Here is a 19,149-nt window from a genome sequence, read left to right on the forward strand (position 1 = left end):
TGTCTTTGTCAGTGCTTGCTTTTTACATATTCGAAAGCCCCTGTATGATCAGTGGCACTTCAGAAGCGGTACAGCAAGCAATACTCCATGCCCTTTTAAACTGCATAAAATATAAGCCTATATACAGACTAGCATTCAGGCATAAGTTAATGAAAATACATGGAAATTAAAGTACACTGAGAAAATTACAAAGTTAATGGAAACACGATTTAACTGAGTGTAAACATATCAATGCGGTAATGACAATGTTCAAATATGTTTTGCTGGAAATCTATGTCTTGTTAAATAAACTCTAAAGGCACGCGTGCTGTTACCGCTCATAAATTATTGTGCACTCCTATAAAGGGCATACTTATTTTATTACGCAGCATTAGTTTCTCCTCTGGTTTATCCGAAAAGAATGCAAGACATGTTAGGACCGTGAGCCTCTTTCTACCGCACACAGTCGATCGTGAACCCTAATCACATTTCACCCACAAAGGATCAGCCTTTTTACACAAAATCCCGAAAGAGCGCCGTCAGCCCAGCTGTTCGTAAGCAATCAGTGCCCTCTGCACGTTACTGAACGCTGCCTGCCAATGAAAGATTCCAGATGGGAAACTCCCCTCTAGCCAGATGCATTTGGTTCAGTCCGAATAGTTCTCAGGTTAAAAAGCGAGCCATGTGTTTGTTGAATTGATTTGAAGTTTGTGTTTTGGCTGCCGCGGTGAGCTGTTCTGGCACTGCACACAGCACTGCAGGTAAGAGCAGAAAAAATGTGTGTTTATATCTGCTTCCTGGGGTAGTGAAGAGTTCTGAAGTCGAACATCGTGCTTATTAAATGTGTTCCTAAATGTTTTGCAGCACTGTACCAGTTGTCCTCTGAAAAGCATGAGCTTTTATGTACTGCACACCTACTAACTGCATCCAATCCCGAGTGAAAATACAGCATTGCATGCCCTATGCCCGCACCAGCACTACGTGCAATACCAATTGTTGTTTTACCACCCGGATGCTATTGAAAGGCTAGAATGAATGAATGACTGTAGGTTGCCGAGGAGCTGCAGCAATGATCATTCTATTTAACATTACAGCCTTAAATTGTTCTTTATCATAATAGTGTACATCAGAGGTTCCCAACCTGTGGTCCGCAGTCCCCCAGGCGTTTGTGACATATTTCCTGGGGGTCCACCGGCCTGGGGGCGGGGCGGAAGACGTTTCTCCAGCTGGGGCCTCAGACAGAAACACATGCCTGGTTTTATATTTATTACTTCCTTTGTGCAGCAGTTTTAAAAGCACTGCAAAGGTCCTTGTACATCCAACATCTTTCTGGCAAAAATAGAAGGGTCAAGATAACTCTGGTGATTAATGTAGATGCGGGAGAGAGATGGGTTTTTTCTGTCTAGTGGCAGTTTTGAGTCATCTAAGGTAGAGCAGATGGTTAATATGCCTGCTTCAAAGAACGTGCATCATGCGAAGAATAGGATTTTTTGTGTATATCACTGTGAGTTACTGCTTTTGTCACATAGATTCTTTAGTTACTCTGAGCTTCGTAAGTTACAATCATAATCTAGCACAGTGAACTATGAACTGCCATCAAAGAGCTGGATGCCAAACTGCATGGCACAAAATAGGTAGGTAGGTTTTTTCCCCCCTGTCTTTCATTATTTTTATGCTGCTAAAAAAGGTTTCCTTGCGTGGAAATATATTCTTATTTTGAAAGTCAACGCTAACCACTGTGTTATGTTCTGAATCCTGAGTTTGTGCTCCTCCAGACCAAGCAGTCTTAGAAAATGCCTACCAGTGTGGATGACGGGAATCCTACACCTTGTAGTCCCCTGTAAAGTGCTCCAACACCTTAACAAAGTATGAGAGCAGCTATAAAATAATGAATTACATGTGACAGGGAGGCTGTGGAGAGATGGAAGACCCTTATGGTTTTGCTTTCTTTCTCCAGCATATATTTATGTGAAAAAGCTTTCTCTGAGCTTTTGTAGCTTATAAGAAAAACAGAGATGGCTTTGGAAATGTAGAATCTGACCTGAGGATTAAGCTTCCCTAAATAAAATCAAACATTGAAAAGTTAGTCGCCAAGATGCAGCACCAAAATTCCTATTAAAGGTTTTTGATTTTTACATATTTTTCAATATAAAATAATTATATATTTAGTAATTTGAGTATTTGGTGTGTACTTGTTTGTATTATTTTGTGATTTACTGTTTTAATGTTTGAAAAGTAAATTGTACAAATTGCTTGGGGGTCCCTGGCTTCCTGTAGTGATTCAGTGGGGGTCCTCAGGAGTCGAAAAGCTGGGAACCACCGGTGTACATCATGCAAGTAGATGTTATTGACAGAGCTAACAATGTTGTGTTGTTCAACTCAAATACACAGTACAGGTTTAATATCCTTTTTTCTGCTGGCTTGTTCAGTTTTTGAAGGCTTCCACTGGCATGGCAGACTTCCAAATGATTAAATATATTTTCTGTGTTTTCTGTAGAGAACAGGCAGGCAAAACAAACACAAACACGAATCCATAAAAATGCCTAAACGTGTTAAAAAATGACTGATTTTTTTCTGCTTCAATTGAACACACATTTTAAGAAAGCAAAACAAAATGTCACTTCATAGTACCCTGCCTCTGCATGTTCAGTCTCCATATTCATTCAGTATAAGTTGTGAACTCTTGAGTGTAAAATTTACCTCTTACATGGCAACGATAAAGTTAGATGCTAGATGACATGTTGGTTTACTTGAAGTGTTTTAAGTTTCTTATTCTTGGAAGTCCAAATAGTGATATAAAATACCAAATGAAACCAAGAGACACTAATAACCACTTTCTAGATGCAGCTTCAATTGGCTGTCAATATTCTCCCTCATAGCTCAGTAGATGTTCAAAAACAAATACAGCAGCAGCTGGCTATACTAAGAACCATTTGTGACTGGTCATCTGAGATTCCCACTGGGTTAACTTTACTCAAGCCTTTGCAAACAGGCTCTCTTTCAAATGAAAAAGCTACTTACCAAGAGTTAAATTGGTTTGTGGGAAAGGTAATGGTATGAGCATGTATTATATGAGATAAAGTATCCCCTGCCACATATGATGAGGATACTGCAAATCACCTTTGTGCTTCATCACATGATAAAGGAACTCTGTTTTCGGCCCTGTACCTTTATATGGTTACGAAACTCCTCAGTGACTTGCAATATCCTTATCATGTACAGCATGGTGCTCCTTATCCCTTACAAGGAAGCACACCCTAGAACACATGAATAAATCTACATTGAATTATATGATTGACCCCTGTGGACCACTAGTGCAGAGCTATGATCAGTGTGATTTATGGGCACAGAAGCATTTCAACCATGACACAATGCATTGAAAATCAAGGGCTTCCAACGTGGTATTTATTGATCTCTAAAGGGTAAAAAAAACAGAGGACATACAATTTAGCATAAAATGTGCTTCTGTTCATATAAATATGTCTTTTAGGAAGTAGCATCATATTTGCCTTGGTTAGAAATTGTGTGAGCTTTTCATTGGGTGAAAGTAGAAGCTGAAGGTGTTATTCTATAACTAGCTAAACCATTATCTGTTGTCTAAACACTCAAGTGCAGAATTATGCTGCTCTCTATCAAGAAAAGAATAGGAGTACCATGTTAATTCTGCAAGGTTAAGAATTATTGATCATGATAACCAGGGCATGTATTACAAATTGGTGTCACAGTCCAGTCTGTGCCACTGCACACCTTAAAATGGACGCACCAGGCTCAGACTGTTACAATGGACCCTATTACACTGAATACATGGGTGGACCTTGGCATCACATTTCTCCCTTTCTTGGGGAGGCCTTGGGCGGTGCAATCAGTGTGTACCACTTGTATGTGGCACACAGTCAGTGTGACTCCTGATTCTTCACCTGCATCTGTAAAATGGCACGGGTAGGGAGAGAAAGTTTTTCATAATCTGCATAGTTCCATGCCCCTAAGAAAAATAAGTGAAGACCCTCTTGTTAACTGTTGGACCTGGCCCTTTTTTCAGGGTCATCCCCAAACCTTTTGCTTGCTTCCTTTTATTTTTTTAGACCTGTTTTTGTTGGCTTTAAGACTCTGGGCACTTTACCACTGCTGACCAGTGTCTATTTGATTTACTAGTTAGTCCCTAGTAAAGAGCACCAGAGGTGCCCGAGGCCTGTGAATCAAATGCTACTAGTGAGCATGCAGCACTGATTGTGCCACCCACATGAGTAACCTTGTAAACATGCCTCAGACCTGGCACTTCAGTTTCTGAGTGGGTGGTTTGGAACTGAAAGTGTATCCACTTGACAGGCCCAAACCATCACTTTCACTACATGTTAGTCACCCCTAAGGAAGGCCAAAGGCAGCCTCATGTGCAGGGTGAAGTGTATTTAAAAGGTAGGACATGTACTGATGTGTTTTGCATGTCCTGATAACGAAATACTGCTAAATTCAGTTTTCAATATTGCAAGGCCTATCTCTCCCATAACGGAACATGGGGATTGCCTTGAAATATCTTTTAAGTGTAATTTATCATGGGAGCTGCTAGAGATATTGAGTTTGGGGTCTTTGAACTCACAATTTAAAAATACATCTTTTGATGAATTTGGTTTTTGAAATTGTGAGTTTTAAAATGCCACTTTTAGAATATAGGCATTTTTTTGCTTAACCATTCTGTGCCTCTGCCTGGCTGTGGAATAGAAGTCTGGGTCAGGATGATCATCAGTTGGGCTGTTTGTGAATTCACTCTAGACAGTCACACAAAGGGAGCTGAAGTGTGTCCTGCATATTCTGATGGGTCTTCCTGGGCTAGAGTGGAGGGTGGAACTGACACTTGCACCTGTATCAGGCTGTGCCTGTCCTTACATCAAGCAGTCTCCAAGTCCCTGGATTGTGTTTGGGGACAGGACAGGGAGAGACAGGGTCCTGTGCACTACAAAGACTTTCCTTTGAAGTTTGCCTACTTCAAAGGCAGAAATGAGTATAAGTATTGGGCTTCTGAATCCGGAACTTCAGAACCCTTCTGGACTGAGGACATTCTGCCAGGGAGAAGAGCTGGATGCTTTAGGAGGAACTGCCACTCTGCCTATTGCTTTGCTGTGCCAGCCTGCTGCTTCCTTCTTCTACCCTGGAAGTGAAAGGACTGAACTCTGCTTTCCAAGGTTCTCCAAGAGCTTGAACTGAGCTTGTCTCCTGTTAAGAAGTCTCAGGGACATCAAAGACTTCATCTGACAGTGCATGGGCTCTTCTGCTGAGAGTTCTGACTTGCCAAGTGGTGCCAAATCCAGTCCATGGGCCCTTGAAAGTGGAAGCCGGTGACCTGAAGAAAAATCCATGCACCGAGCTGTTGTGGCAGAAAAATCGACACAGTGCCTGTACTGCGGCTGAAAGATCGATGCAGCGCTTGTCTTGCGGCTGCAGATTCAACGCATCTCCTGCTTCACTGCGGATTCATCTTTGCCGTATGTCTGGATTTTCCATGCATTACCCCTGGGCATCATTTTCTAAATTGACACTGCACCGCAGTAAGGATTCCATGCATCGCCTTCCTATGAGGAAAAGAATTGGCGCATCACCAACCCGGTAGGAAAAGAATTGACGCATCACCTGTCTGGCTGGAAAATAATCTTCATCAACTCCTTTTCAGCCTTTGCATTCAAGGTACTGTGTTTTATAAGGATACAAACATTGATTCTTCAGGATTAGGACTCTTTTAAAGCTTAAAAATGATATCTCTACTTGTGTATGTTTGATTCTTTTCATTTTTGGTATTGTTTAACTCAGATAAATATTGGCTAAAGTAGTAGACACAAATATCTGCTGCACTTCTGGACATCATTGTAATACAGCACAAAGTTGACTCCTGTCTATCTTCCTGGGCTAGTAATCAATGGCTTCCAAATCATGCATGGTTTCACCATCTGATACACATGAGCGTGACACTGCAGGAAGATCATACGGAAGTTAATGTAGTGGCCACCTTTCTCCATACTACGTTCTTTACCAAAGCTCGGTCCTGTTTTATGTTGGAAGAGAAGCAGCTCAGGGGTATGGCAGCCATATTTTGTTTCCCCTATTGCCACTCAGTGTTGGTTCACCTGCCCTGAACCAACCTGTTTTTCTGCCTGCATCCATCTCTACCTAGCATAAGTTTCTTAAAGGAGGACAAATGTATTTTTGACACAGAATTTCAAAGAAAAATTGCAGTAGAGAGAGAAGATTGTTAAATGTTGAAAGTAAGTAAATGGAGGGGTTACCCAGGACAACTGACTGGAAATGGTGATCCATAAGGAATACTATATTCAGCTCCAAAAGCTATTCTGCTATAATCCACGTAACTGTTAAAGACTCATTTAAAGATTAAACTAAGTTAGGTATCCCACACCTTGTTAGGTTTTACCAGATTGCAGATTGCCCAGAGACAGGCTTAAATGCCGATCACATGAGGAGAAGCAAACTAGTTCAAATATGTATATCCTGGAAGCAAGCTTGTGTGACGTGTGACGTGTGACGTGTGTGTGATAAACATTCAAATTCCTAAAATGTAGAATTTTTCAGTGAAAGAGCAATCATAGAACTTGTGGATGCTTTGAGACTAGATGAGGAAGATCAGAAATAATCATGAAAACTGAGTAGTTAAGAGGAAGGGCACTGAACAGAGTGCAAATTCCAGGAGAGGTGATGGAGGCATAAAGTGAATGACATAAAAAGGCTGGGGATAGACACAGGGGTGTACTCAACAATAAAGGTATGGACCGTGAAGGGTCTACCTTTAAGAATGGGCAGATACTACTGCCTCTCTTTTGAAAGTAGATCATCTGGTTAGGATTTGCATTCCTCCTCTCCCTACACGCTATACAATTTTGTGTTTCTGCATCACATGGTGGTGGGAATCAGGAAATACCTTTTTGAACAGTGACACTCAGGAAATATAAGACGACCATGGATGTGCCAGTAGTAATCTTGTGACCATAGCCTTCACTCAGAGATGCTCACTGTTCTCTCTCACTCAGAGGTGTCCCACAAAGATGCCCAGTTCTCTTCCCAGCAGACCAGCTCTCTCCATAGACTTGGGGTCTTTGTTGAGGGGAGTCTCTCCAGCCCTACCCTTTTGGTGGGTGGTTGCCTGCACTTCATGAAGACCCCCCCGCTTCCTCCATAGAGCAGGTGTTGACAAATTGTACCCAGGGCCGTAGGTTCCGCATGAGCAAATTACAAAATATTGCAACTTTACTCCTTGGAATTAAAACTGTATTGTAGCATGTATGCAGTGCTTATTACACTTTTGTGGGGAACTGGAGTGCACAGCCACATAGGTAGCAAACTGCACTGTGCAGAGAGCGGTGAAAAAGTGCATTGTCTTTGTTTTGAGTCAATGTGGGAAATGTTTTCAGAAGCAAAAAGACTGATTTGCATGTGGCTGTGTCTAAACTGGGGTGGCATGGTGAGCAAAAAATGATGGATTTAATCCAGATCTGTGACTGGCTGTGAGTATTTGACAATGTTCAGCTTTCCGTCCATCAGCTTTTTGTGTTGCTATAGTCACCCTAAGTGGAATGGGCCCATTCTCACTGTGCCCCTGGATTCAAGCTAGCCTGGCTTATGAGGGGTGACAGCCCCGAAACAGGTCCCAGGATGCTTGTTTCCAGTCCAGGGAGGACCTGGCCTGGCAGCTCGGGCCAGACTGTTCCCATGGGAAGCAGGGTCAATTCTGATTTGCATATGGCTGGGTCTAAAGTGGGGTGGCATGGTGAGCAAAAAAATGATTTAACCCAGATCTGTGAATGTAGGGGAGTGTTTGACAAGGTTCAGTATTGCGTCCATCATATTTTTGTGGAAATGTTTTCATGTCATGTATAATTGACTGAAGAAATGCTCTTATGTCTTGGGACCCTGCGTATAGTGATGTGATGGATGACGGAGAGTGAGAGATGCACAGTTTTTGATTTGTAGCATGCTTGCATCCATGATTAGCTTTACATCTCCCATTATTATGGTTAGTATTTTGTTGTTTTATGGGTCCACATAATTATATGGTCACTATAGCAGAAGGTTGTCCACTCTGAGAACTTTATTCTGGAAATTGTGGAGTAAAGACCTACCTTTGAGAAGCGAGGTGCGAATATGGGGGAAGAATCCGGAAAGTGAGGGCAGCTATAGATAAGCTAAGGAAGAAGTTAACTATGTTGATGTGTTGAACATAGAGCCCGGGGCTTTCTAAGAGATCTGCAGATTGAGCCGTCTTTATTCAGTATAAGCCTCTAAGAGTTTAACAGATATAACAAAAAATCGTCATCAAGCAATTGTTTCTATCGCTAGCATCACGATGTGTGCAGATTGAAAACCAATACGAAGCAGCAAATACAAAAAATGTATTACCAATTCTTGCAGACATTAACGCCGACTGCGTGTGACACTACTGCAAATAAATAAATATTAATTGCTTTTATGCATGCTTGTGTGGAAACAAAAGATTCCCTTTATGTGATTTAAATGGCTTTTAGAGCTGTTATAGTCAGGAAGTAGTTAAAGTGTAGATTCTTTACACATCAGTCAATAGGCAAGAAATACTTTATGTTGCCTTCTCAGGAGTCTAGTAATGCAGCCCCTCCCCCTTTGCATTAACTAACCAAGCAGTGATGTGGTGTGTTGTCGAGCTTCTCCCCCGACGCTAACATCTGCTCAAATCCTTTATTCCTTTTGTGTTCATCTTGCTCTGAGATAAATTATTATGACACCCCGCCGAGGCAACTGACGGTAGTCCTTTTAAATGTTCTGTATGTCTGAGAAAAAAACTCCCAATTACAGAATTCCAAAATACATCCGCCTTCCCCAATTCTTGGCAGCGGTGCCCTTCGGGACAAATGCAGCCTTTAGGCCAGCCACAAAACCCTGCTGTGCCACCGCTGGAGGTCCATCCTGTGTCCACTGCCTTCATAGGGCCCTGGATGCAGATGTCATAAAACCATAAGGAGTCCTTCAAACTTCGGTGTCATTTATGTCCTCAATTGAGCAACTGTGGTGTAATTCGTTTTCTGCAGGCAACAAGCCAAAGTGGGTACTAATCCGGCTGTAAGCCACAAAGCAGGCCTTTGAGCATATTGCATAATAGAAGCATTTATTTTTAACAGCCTTGTTTTATTCCCCCTTAAGGCTCATTGTAAGTAGTTAACACACTGAAACATCTTTGTGTCTTATGCTGTAACGACTTGGCCTACGCAGAACTGTACCACTGCAGGAGACCATGACATCAGTGAAAAAGTATTTTTGTACCACAAAGAAACTTCTTCTTAGATGCCACATAGTGGCTTGGTTATCAGATTCTGCAACCATGCACCTAGGATTCCAAACTATGTCCGTGTTTAATGATTTAAATCTGGAATACATTTGCAGTAACATTTCCTAGAATTTACAGACACCAACGCGTAGGCTAATGGAAAACATCTTGTGTTTGTGAAAATATTCTGCAGTTTGTGACATGCCATTCATAATAGAGCACTTAGTGGCACCAAGAAGGCTTATACTTAAGTGTGTGCAATGGAGCAATATTGCGATTTATCCGACTTTTTTCTATGTAATCAGTCATTTTTGCTCTTCCTCTCTTCTCATTTTATCTAAATAGCTACATGTTTGTTTGTCTTTTTTAAGTGCTGAACAAAACCCTCTTTTCTGCGTCTTCAAAGCATCTCAATAGAAGAACAAGAAAGTTCCATGTTGTCTAGGCTAATGAAACAAGCATTTGCAATGCAATGCGTTTCGCGTTTGCTCGAGTTAGAGCTATTAGCATTGTAAACGCCTCACCGGACATTTTCTGCCACATAAATTGAAAATGAAAAGTAAAACAGTTTCACATAAGCGAGCCGATTCAAAGCGCCACAGTCGCCATGAGCATGAGTGCGAAGGAGAGAAACAAAAGGAAAAAGAAGTTAGCTCGCAGTTAAACTTATCTGGAAAAGTGTAATTATCCATGTAACAGGGGCGATGGCCAAGGCGGTAACAAAACCTCCCCACGGAGGGAGAAACGTAAACCATTTACCAATGTCATTGAAGGATTTTTGAAGGGCAAGCCCACGAACGAGTGGTAGTGATGGGCGCGAGGTGAGTGTTGTTAAAAGCACAGATACATACCAACACGTCGGAAAAGCAGCGCTTTCGCGCTGCTATGCTCAACCAGAAAACAGACTTTTATGATGAGATCTAACATGTTCAGTGAGAAAGGACACATCCCTGAGATATAATGATGTAACATAGAGCACATGGACTGCCGAGGCCCTTCCTGGCCAACTGAGCTTGTGTGGATATACACAGTGTCACTTAACATAAAGTGAGTGCAAAGAAATCCGGGTTGGCTATGGTGTCCCCAAGACTTTTTGCATTCAGAACCTTTAGCTTTTTGGCCTCTAATAGGGGGCATTCGATGTAATAGTATATTCCTTTCTCCTATAGTGAATGAGCCGGCCCTGAACATTAGGCAGGACTAGGACCCGGTTCTCACTGTGAGAATTGAAATGCCCAATGCAGTACCACAACTTCACGCTTTCTGGTCACACATCCACTTGTGTTGCATGGCTGGGAAGTTTGTAACTATTTTTGCTCCATCCCATTTATTCCATGTAGAGGTTGAATAGCATGATTTAAAGTGAAGATCCATGGCATACAAAAAAATATGGTGTGCGTGGGATTTGGGATTAAATGGTCTGAAAAACTGCTTAATGTAGGAGAGAAACAAGAAAGGCCATTCTAGGCCCTGACACTGCAGGCCAATGCACATGTGCACTATGTCCACTAGTTGTCACAGAGAGTGTGTAAAGCCACATAACTAACTAAAATAACTATTTTCAGGAGGTGCCATAGTCTTGCGTGGGCAGGATGGCCTTGAATGTATATATGTGGTCTTAAATATGTACCAGAGTCAGTGCTTAATTTGTGCTCATTGTTTCCGGTGCTGAGCACCGGCACTTATTTTTGAAGGGCGGCGTTTATTCTTCTGCCTAGAGCGTTTACAGCGAGCAAAAGACACAGGAGAAAAAAGGAGGAAGAGAAAAACGAAAAAACGTCACAAAGGCAGAAAGCAGAAACCTGCAAGAGAGAGCTGAAGGGGCAGGGAGTGGCTTTAAATGGATTGAAGAGGCCCGAAATGGCTTCAGGATTACGCCGCCTCAGTATTCTATGCTCACACATTTAAATGCAGCCGCCGCGTGTTTAAGAGGAGGGCTTTGGGCACGGGCACAAATTAATTTACAAATTAAGCACTGACCAGAGTCATTATCCTAACTGCAAATGGAGTAAGAGACTTTAATTCTAATAAATTCTTGATTGAGGTTTCATCACGTTTTCTTACAGGGTCCAGGGAGTCTTGGATACTCTGACTGGAACAGTTTGGGTTTTAGAGAGGATAATGTGTTTTTAGTTAGGTGGAACAGTAATGAAGGCTTGGACTTTTGGCATTTTATCTCCGAAGAAGAGGCTGAATTGGAACAGTATTATCAAAAGTAAGGAACTTATGTTGGGAATTAATTAAATGTTTAGTTGACTAATTTCAGCAGAATGTTAGGGTTATGTTATTCTTTGAGGAAATATAGTTACTGCTGAACAACCGCTAACATTTGGAAGCACAGCTTGCAATACAATACCAGCCATATTTAGGGGACCCTTCCGTCACTACGTCCACCATAGTTATTTCCTTCCACGGGAATACAAAGACAGCATGCCAGTATCATGCAGGAAATCATTATTAATGCCCCCTGCACTGGGAGAAAGCTTCCAGCACATCAGTGACAGTGGAAGTGATTATTAGTTTTTCTAATACAAACCTATTTGTTGGAAAGATTAAAAAAAGCCTTTTCAGTGGAAGCATTTTCAGTGAGAAGTCTCAGCTGCAAAAGTGGGAGAGTTCGAATTTGTTGTGCAGACTTTGGACCTATGGAGGTAGTGCTTCCACCGCCCAAGACACTTGGAGGCACCTTTATGACCACAGCTGTTTGCTGGCTCATGAAGGACCTTAGTTTAGAAAAAGAAAAAGCCTGTCTACATTTGTATGTCTGTATCCCTCAAGCATTCCAAATCTGGGAAAGGGGCGCATGGAGTACAGATTATGCCATTTCCCTAGCACACACCACTAAAAGGTGAACAGAGACACCAGTTGTTAACCTCCTCACTTCCCAAACCTGCAAATATCCAAAGAGGTAATGTCAGTGTAAGTCAAATTCCTGTAACTCCCCCTTTGATTTCATACTCAGCTTGCCACAATGTTCTGCAGGATTTCAATGCTTATGACCTTCCCTTGCTCACTGTGCCACTGGAATCAAGCTAGCCTGGCTGAAGAAGGGTGTTACTCTGAAACCGGTCCCAGGATGCTTGTTTCTGGTCCAGGGAGGACCTGGCCTGGCAGTTCGGGCTGGACTGTTCCCATGAGGAACAGGGTCAAGACTAATTTGCATATGGCTGGGTCCAAACTGGAGTGGTATGGTAAGCAAAAGAACGATGGATTAAACCCAGATCTGTGACTGGGGGTGAGTGTTTGCATTGTCAGCACTCCGTCCATCATCCTTTTGTGTTGCTTCCAGTTGTAAAACCCTACAGATCATTCACCTGCTTCAGTTCCTTCCATTTAGGGAGGAAGGCTCTCTGAGCAAACTTCACTTCTCTGCCTTGGGGATCTTGATTTACTTACAACAAGTAATTCAATTTAATTTGATCATATCTTGTAAACCCCAATCCTGTAGTGTGCTTCTGAGAACAATCTATACAAATTATTTTTTTACATGGCTGAACCTTGAGTACACTTGCCTCTTTTATTAATATTTACTTGCTAGAGTGTATCCTGATGTGCAGATGTCTTTATTCCTGTACCGGTGCTGGAGTATAGAGAGATTCCCCAACACACATGAAAGTTCCTTAACTTGCTTCTTCCTTAACTCCTTCTTCCATCTCCACTTCTTAACTTCCTTCCACCTTCCTAACATAAATTTGGAGGCTTTTTGCTGGTGTTTAATAAAGAGTGTACAAGAGCTTTGTACTTGATATCATTTTGCATTCCATTCTGCACAGTTGCTAAGTAGCAAAGGCAGACATAAATAATAAATGGTTATCAGGTCCAGATGGAGATGGAAGAATGTGTACCTGCACTGGGCAATTTTCACCTCCAAATATGTGAAGATGTGTCTTAGTTTCAGTACGTGTAAACTGCTAGTAGGCATCCCAACTTGCGAAAAAAGGTGAAAATCAGAGATTTCACTATTGCATTCTCAGTCCTAAGTAATTATTAAAACAATCCAAGTTATTAGTTATCTGGCACAAAATCAGCAAATAGTAGAAAAATAGCTATAAATTGTATGTATACATTAATGCCCCTTCCTCTGACCACCTCATGACTTGATCTTGCTGAGTTCTAGTACCAAAGAGAATAAAAGTAGGAGTGGTCAACCAATTTCCATCCTTCTTTCCAAGGCTCTGTAACCATTTCACAAAGACTGGATCTACATGCATTTGCTGAGAACAGAAAAAACTATACTCCCCACCCATTAAACAATAGAAAGACTTCTTACTGTTCAACCAGGTAACTCTAAATGGCTATTTAATATGATAAGACAATGTAAGAATGTTATTCTGTCTCCCCCAGTCATGCCTTTTGGGACTGTGGGCACAAAGGCATTTAGGCAACAGCAAATTTGCAAAAAGACCGCAGCTTTAAAGAATTATTCTGGTAAGCCATTGGCCCTTGGCATTTTCCCATTTTACAGATAGGTTACTGTTGATTTAATTTCCCGGGTAGCACTACGGTTATCTAAATTTGCTGTGTCAGCCTTGATAATCCTTCTAAAATTAATCTTTGCAAGTAGTCATGGGGTTGACGTGAGCATCTTACTTTTTGAATCATCTTGTTAAAATATAACTTGTCAGCATTTTACAATGTAATCATGTAGGATGCCCGGATTTCGAAGTCCATGATCTTCTTCCCATTTTTGCCAGGGACTCAATTTGATGGTCACATTTTTGCATGGAAGGTCTTTGAGATATGAGGCTTTTTAAGGAATTGGCAAAGTGGGCAATTGCCCAGGGTCCCTACTTTCCAAGGCCCCCCTGGGATAAGTGTTCCTTCTCTCACTCTATGTGTGTCAATTTCTCTGTCAGTACCTCTCGCCTCTCTCTGCCTATCTCTCCCTCTGAATCTCTACTCAGTGTCACTTTAAGAATTTTGTGATCTCAGGCAAAACCTATTTCAGCTGATTCTGTGTGAAAATGTAAGAATATCATAATATTATTTGACACCATGAAAACTTGAATTAGCAGAAATTAGGTAATAAAATTCAAAGTTGTTCCCAATGAGGGACCTAAAATATGTCTTGCCCACGATTCAGGAAAAAAACCTTAAAATGACACTGTGAGCATGTTGGTTATCCCATCTGATCCCAAATCTAGATTGGGAGATTTGCTAAATTGCGGTTATGGCACTGCAACTGGACCCGATTAGGATTGGGTCAGATTTAGATGAGGTAATTCCATGTGATTGGACATATTGTTTTCGGCTGGTATGACCTAAATCTGGTTGATACAAGTTATTCCTCACTGTATGGGGTATAACCACAATAGCCATTTTTTCTGGATAAAACTCTGCAAGAAATTCCCATTACCATGTGGATTAATGCTTCAGTTTACCAGCTGCTCTGAGCAAAGGACAGGGCAAGCTGTGGGCTGGGTGGGGGGCATTCCAAACTGTCCCCTGCCTTAGGAGGAAGAGGTGGGGCAGGGGCCAGGGCTGGGACTGGGCTCTTCTTGCAGCTTATTGTGCTTAATTTTAATAGCTGGGTTTTCAGAGTGGCGAAATAGGGTCCAGTTTTCTTGCACCAGGGATAGTCTGGCACGGTAACAGCAGGCCTTTGTGGATGCGGTACTGCTGTACCCGATGTGTAACTTGCTCCTAAGAACACAAGGTATTTAGAATACAATTCTACTGTTATGTAAGATGATGCTTTAACTAACATGCACTTACACAAAAAGTGCTAAGGAAATCCATCAGCAATAACTTTGCTGTTCTGTAATTCCAATAATTCAAATGATAACTGCAAAATGACTCGGGCGGTGTCTGCAAGAATTAAAATCAGTAATTTAATAGATCCAGCAAATAAACAGGAGCCTGACACTAGAGGGGGATGCTACAATTGGAACGAGCGATGTATCCAACTCATATTTCTGGATAAGTATCCCTCAGATGTATTTAACGCAAAACCTGTAGTTCAATATTACGAAAAACTTCATTTCTTGTATTTCTAAGGTAATCATTTGAATTATCGAGTACAGAGAAGCAAATTATCTTCGCAGTATTGCCAGGAATAGAAGGCAGCCCTGTTCCTTGTTTATGTTATGACACTGGGAGCGTTTAAAATGTGAAATCCTATTGTGTAAATTTAATTATCAGCACTTTGAGAAGGTAATATTTTTGGATGCCAGGACACATGGAGTTGTATTTTACTGCTGGCAGTTCGGTTTGCTAACATTCTGGGATCTCAGCCATTTAGTGGTTGAATACGCTTGCTGACATCTTGGTTGCACATTCTGAGAGCTAACATGTTGCTTGCCACTACTGCCTAATTATAAATCTTGGGTATCCTCCTATTAGTACGTTCACAATAGGACACACCAGAAATCGGATGTTCAGTGAGTACATGTTGCCATCCTTTCAGTTGGCAGCGGTGTGGCGGATCTGCCGTTCTGTAGGTTGTCCATAAATCCAAGTAGAAAGCTGGAAATCGGGCGGGAATACCGCCCCAAGTATAGACCGCATCCTCCAATATCAATATTCATCAGTTTCTGTATTATCACTATAAAATCTGGGGCACCCCAAAAACACCACCCTAAAAAGCCATTAGTGGTGCATTTACACAGGGCACTCATGTTGTGTACGTTTTTTTTTACATAGCGCTTAAAAATTCCGCTTTGCCATTTTTTAATTGTGATAAATAATGGGTTTTACCACTATCGACAGAGGTGGTACTCAGACACCCTATCCACTTTTTATTCTTTGGATTTTTCCACTTTCTGCAGTTCTAAACACATTTTTATTTGCTTCATGAAATAATATGCTACTGCTTCAGAACATTAAACATCATCTACGACCTATTATAATGTTTTCTTGAAAACTTGAAAGTGTGTTTTGAATTCCATGTTATCTTTCACAACTGCTTTTGATTTTGGTAGGGAGTAGTCACTGCCAGCTGAGATGCTCATTAATAAGTGGTATTTGCAGCGCTTGACCTTGAACAATAAATATTTCTTAATTTCCTTCTGGCCTCAAGCACTGAAATACAAGTGATTCTTTCCAAGGCAGAAGAAGTAATTATGTCTGGCTTGCTGTGAAATGGAACTTTGCTTCTTTTTAAAGCACTGTTGCATCTTGCTGTCAATGCTGTCAATGTCATGCATGTGCTGCTAATATTTTTATGTGCAACACTTTCATCTTGATAACCTGCCTTCTTAGGACATGCTGCTGCAGCCTTGAAACTTGGTGGGTCTTTACATGACATAGTTTTAGTGCTATTCAACTCATTAGTACTCCGTTTCAGAGACTGGTTAACCTAAGAACTGACTTCAAAATCATACTCAAAAGTTGCTTCCTTACTACCAGACAGTCACGGCCTAACATCAAACTGGTCTGTTCTAATTCAACAACTAAAGTAAGGTGGAAGAAATATGGAGCAATACCATCAGGACATAGGGATCAAAGCTATGGAGCAATCATTCTCAATCACGGAGATTTGGAGAGCGCAAACTTGTCACCCCGGGGGATCTCCAGGCACTGGGGGGAGTCTGCGAGCCTTGGCCAGCTGGTGATGGAGGTCGAGAAGCCATGTCTTGAGATATCTTCTAAAGTCTTCCAGAGAAGAGGAGGTGCGTAGGTGAAGGGGGAGATCGATCTAGGTCTTGGCGGTGAGGTGGGAAAAGGAGCTCCCACTGAGGCGATCCCGGCAGATGTGGGGAACGTAGACCAGGGCGAGGTTGGTGAAGAGGAGCTCTCTGGTGAGACAATGGAATGTGATGCGTTTGTTCATATAAGCAGGTCCAACACCATGGAGGGCTTTGTAGGTGTGTGTTAGGAGCTTGAAGTGGCACCTTTGCTGAACGGGGAGCCAGTGGAGGGCCCTGCTATGGGGAAAGATGCTGGATCTTCTGGGGAAAGATGCTGGATTTTCTGGGGAGGTCGAGGGTGAGTCTTTCTGCCGCATTTTGGATGGTATTGAGGCGGTTCAGGAGCTGCTTCCTGGGTCTGGTGTAGAGGGTGTTGCCGTAGTCGAGGCAGCTGGAGATGAGGGCCTGAGTGACTGTCTTCTTGGTCACAATGGGGATCAATTGGAATATCTTGCGGAGTCTGCGGAGGATGAAGAAGCAGGAGACAGCGTTGATCTGTTCTTTCATGGTGAGTTGGGTGTCAAGGATAATGCCAAGATTGCATGCATGCGTGGTTGGTAGGAGTGGGCCGTGCGCCTAGGGCGGTGGGCCACCATGTGTCGTCCCGGTGGGTGGGCTTGTTCCTGAAGATGAGGATTTCTGTTTTGTCCAAATTCAGCTTGAGGCAGTTGGTCCTCAGCCAGATGGCAATTTTGGTCATGGTGTATTGGATGTTCCTTTGTGTGGTGGTGTCATCTGTGAGGGATAGGACCAACTGGGTGCCATTGGGGTTGGAGATGATGTTCTCGCCGTGGGTGCGTGTGATGTCAGCCAGTAGAGTCATGTAGGTGTTGAAGAGGGTGGGGCGGAGCGAGGAGCCCTGGGGAATGCTGCAGATTATGGGGGTCATTCCGACCCTGGCGGTCCAAGACCGCCAGGGCCGGGGCCCACGGAAGCACCGCCAACAGGCTGGCGGTGCTTCAATGCCCATTCTGACCGCGGCGTTAAAGCCGCGGTCAGAAAAGGGAATCCGGAGATTCCGACCCCCTTCCCGCCATCCTGTTCCTGGCGGTTTTTACGGGTGTCGTGGGGCCCCTGGGGGCCCCTGCACTGCCCATGCCACTGGCATGGGCAGTGCAGGGGCCCCCTAACAGGGCCCCATAAAGATTTTCACTGTCTGCATTGCAGACAGTGAAAATCGCGACGGGTGCAACTGCACCCGTCGCACCCCTGCAACTCCGCCGGCTCCATTCGGAGCCGGCTTCATTGTTGCAGGGCCTTTCCCGCTGGGCCGGCGGGCGCTCCTTTGGCGGGCGCCCGCCGGCCCAGCGGGAAAGCCAGAATGGCCTCCGCGGTCTTTTGACCACGGAGCGGCCAAGTGGCGGTTCCCGTTTGGCTGGCGGCGCCCGCCGCCAGCCAAACTTGGAATGAGGCCCTATGTCTTTTGGTGCAGAGACGAAGGGTAGGGTGGAGGATCCTCTGCGATTGGCCGGAAAGGAAGGAGGTGATTCAGTGGAGTGTGTTGTCTTTGATGCCAATGCGGTGGAGTCTGTTGATGTGGGTGTGGCGGGAGACGGTGTGAAAGGCCGCAGAGGATGAGGAATGCTGTTCCTCCTAGGTTGAGGATCAGGGCAGTCTCGGTACTGTGGTTGGGCTGGAAGCTGGATTGAGAAGGGTCGAGCAAGGCAGTTGTCTTTGAGGAAGTCCGTGAGCTGGCGATTGATGGCTTTTTCTAAGACATTGGCAGGGAAAGAGAGGAGCAAGATAGGGCGGTAGTTCTTGAGCTCGTTAGGGTCAGCTGAGGGTTTTTTCAAGAGCGGCTTCACCTTGGCGTGCTTCCTGGCATCAGGGACCGTGGCTCTGGAGATGGAGGAGTTGAGGATTTCTGTGAGGGCGGCTCCGATTACTTCTCTTCCCAGGTTGTAGAAGCGGTGCGGGCATGGGTCAGTAGGGGATCTGGAGTGGATAGAGGTCATGATGATGATAGTGTCTTCGGTGGAGAACTGTTTTCATTTGAAGGTCTGGTGGGGTGGGTACATTTGGGTTGGGGTGCGGAGGAGGTTGAGGTCGGTTGGCTGGGGAGGTCAAAATTGTTGTAGATTTCGGCAATCTTGTGATGAAAGAAGTCCGAGAGTGTGTCGCAGAGGGTTTGGGAGGTGTGGATTGTGCAACTTAGAGATGAATCAAATTACTAAAAATTCTGGATAAAGCTGAAAACCTATTTGTTCAGACAAGTGTGCTACCAGTCAGATGATGCAGGGGACTGTTCGT

General features: G+C 43.3%; 1 protein-coding gene across 1 annotated transcript in view; it reads left to right on the forward strand.

Annotated features, from left to right (window-relative positions):
- The first annotated feature begins 665 nt into the window (after positions 1 to 665).
- The window catches only part of CAPN6 (calpain 6), a 415,205-nt gene continuing 396,721 nt past the window's right edge, over positions 666 to 19,149 (forward strand). The window contains exon 1 of the mRNA XM_069211381.1: positions 666 to 740. The gene's annotated coding sequence lies outside the window, so the exon portion shown is untranslated. The remainder of the gene's footprint in view (positions 741 to 19,149) is intronic.

This window comes from Pleurodeles waltl, chromosome 2_1 (genome assembly GCF_031143425.1).
Source record: "Pleurodeles waltl isolate 20211129_DDA chromosome 2_1, aPleWal1.hap1.20221129, whole genome shotgun sequence".
Taxonomy (NCBI): domain Eukaryota; kingdom Metazoa; phylum Chordata; class Amphibia; order Caudata; family Salamandridae; genus Pleurodeles; species Pleurodeles waltl.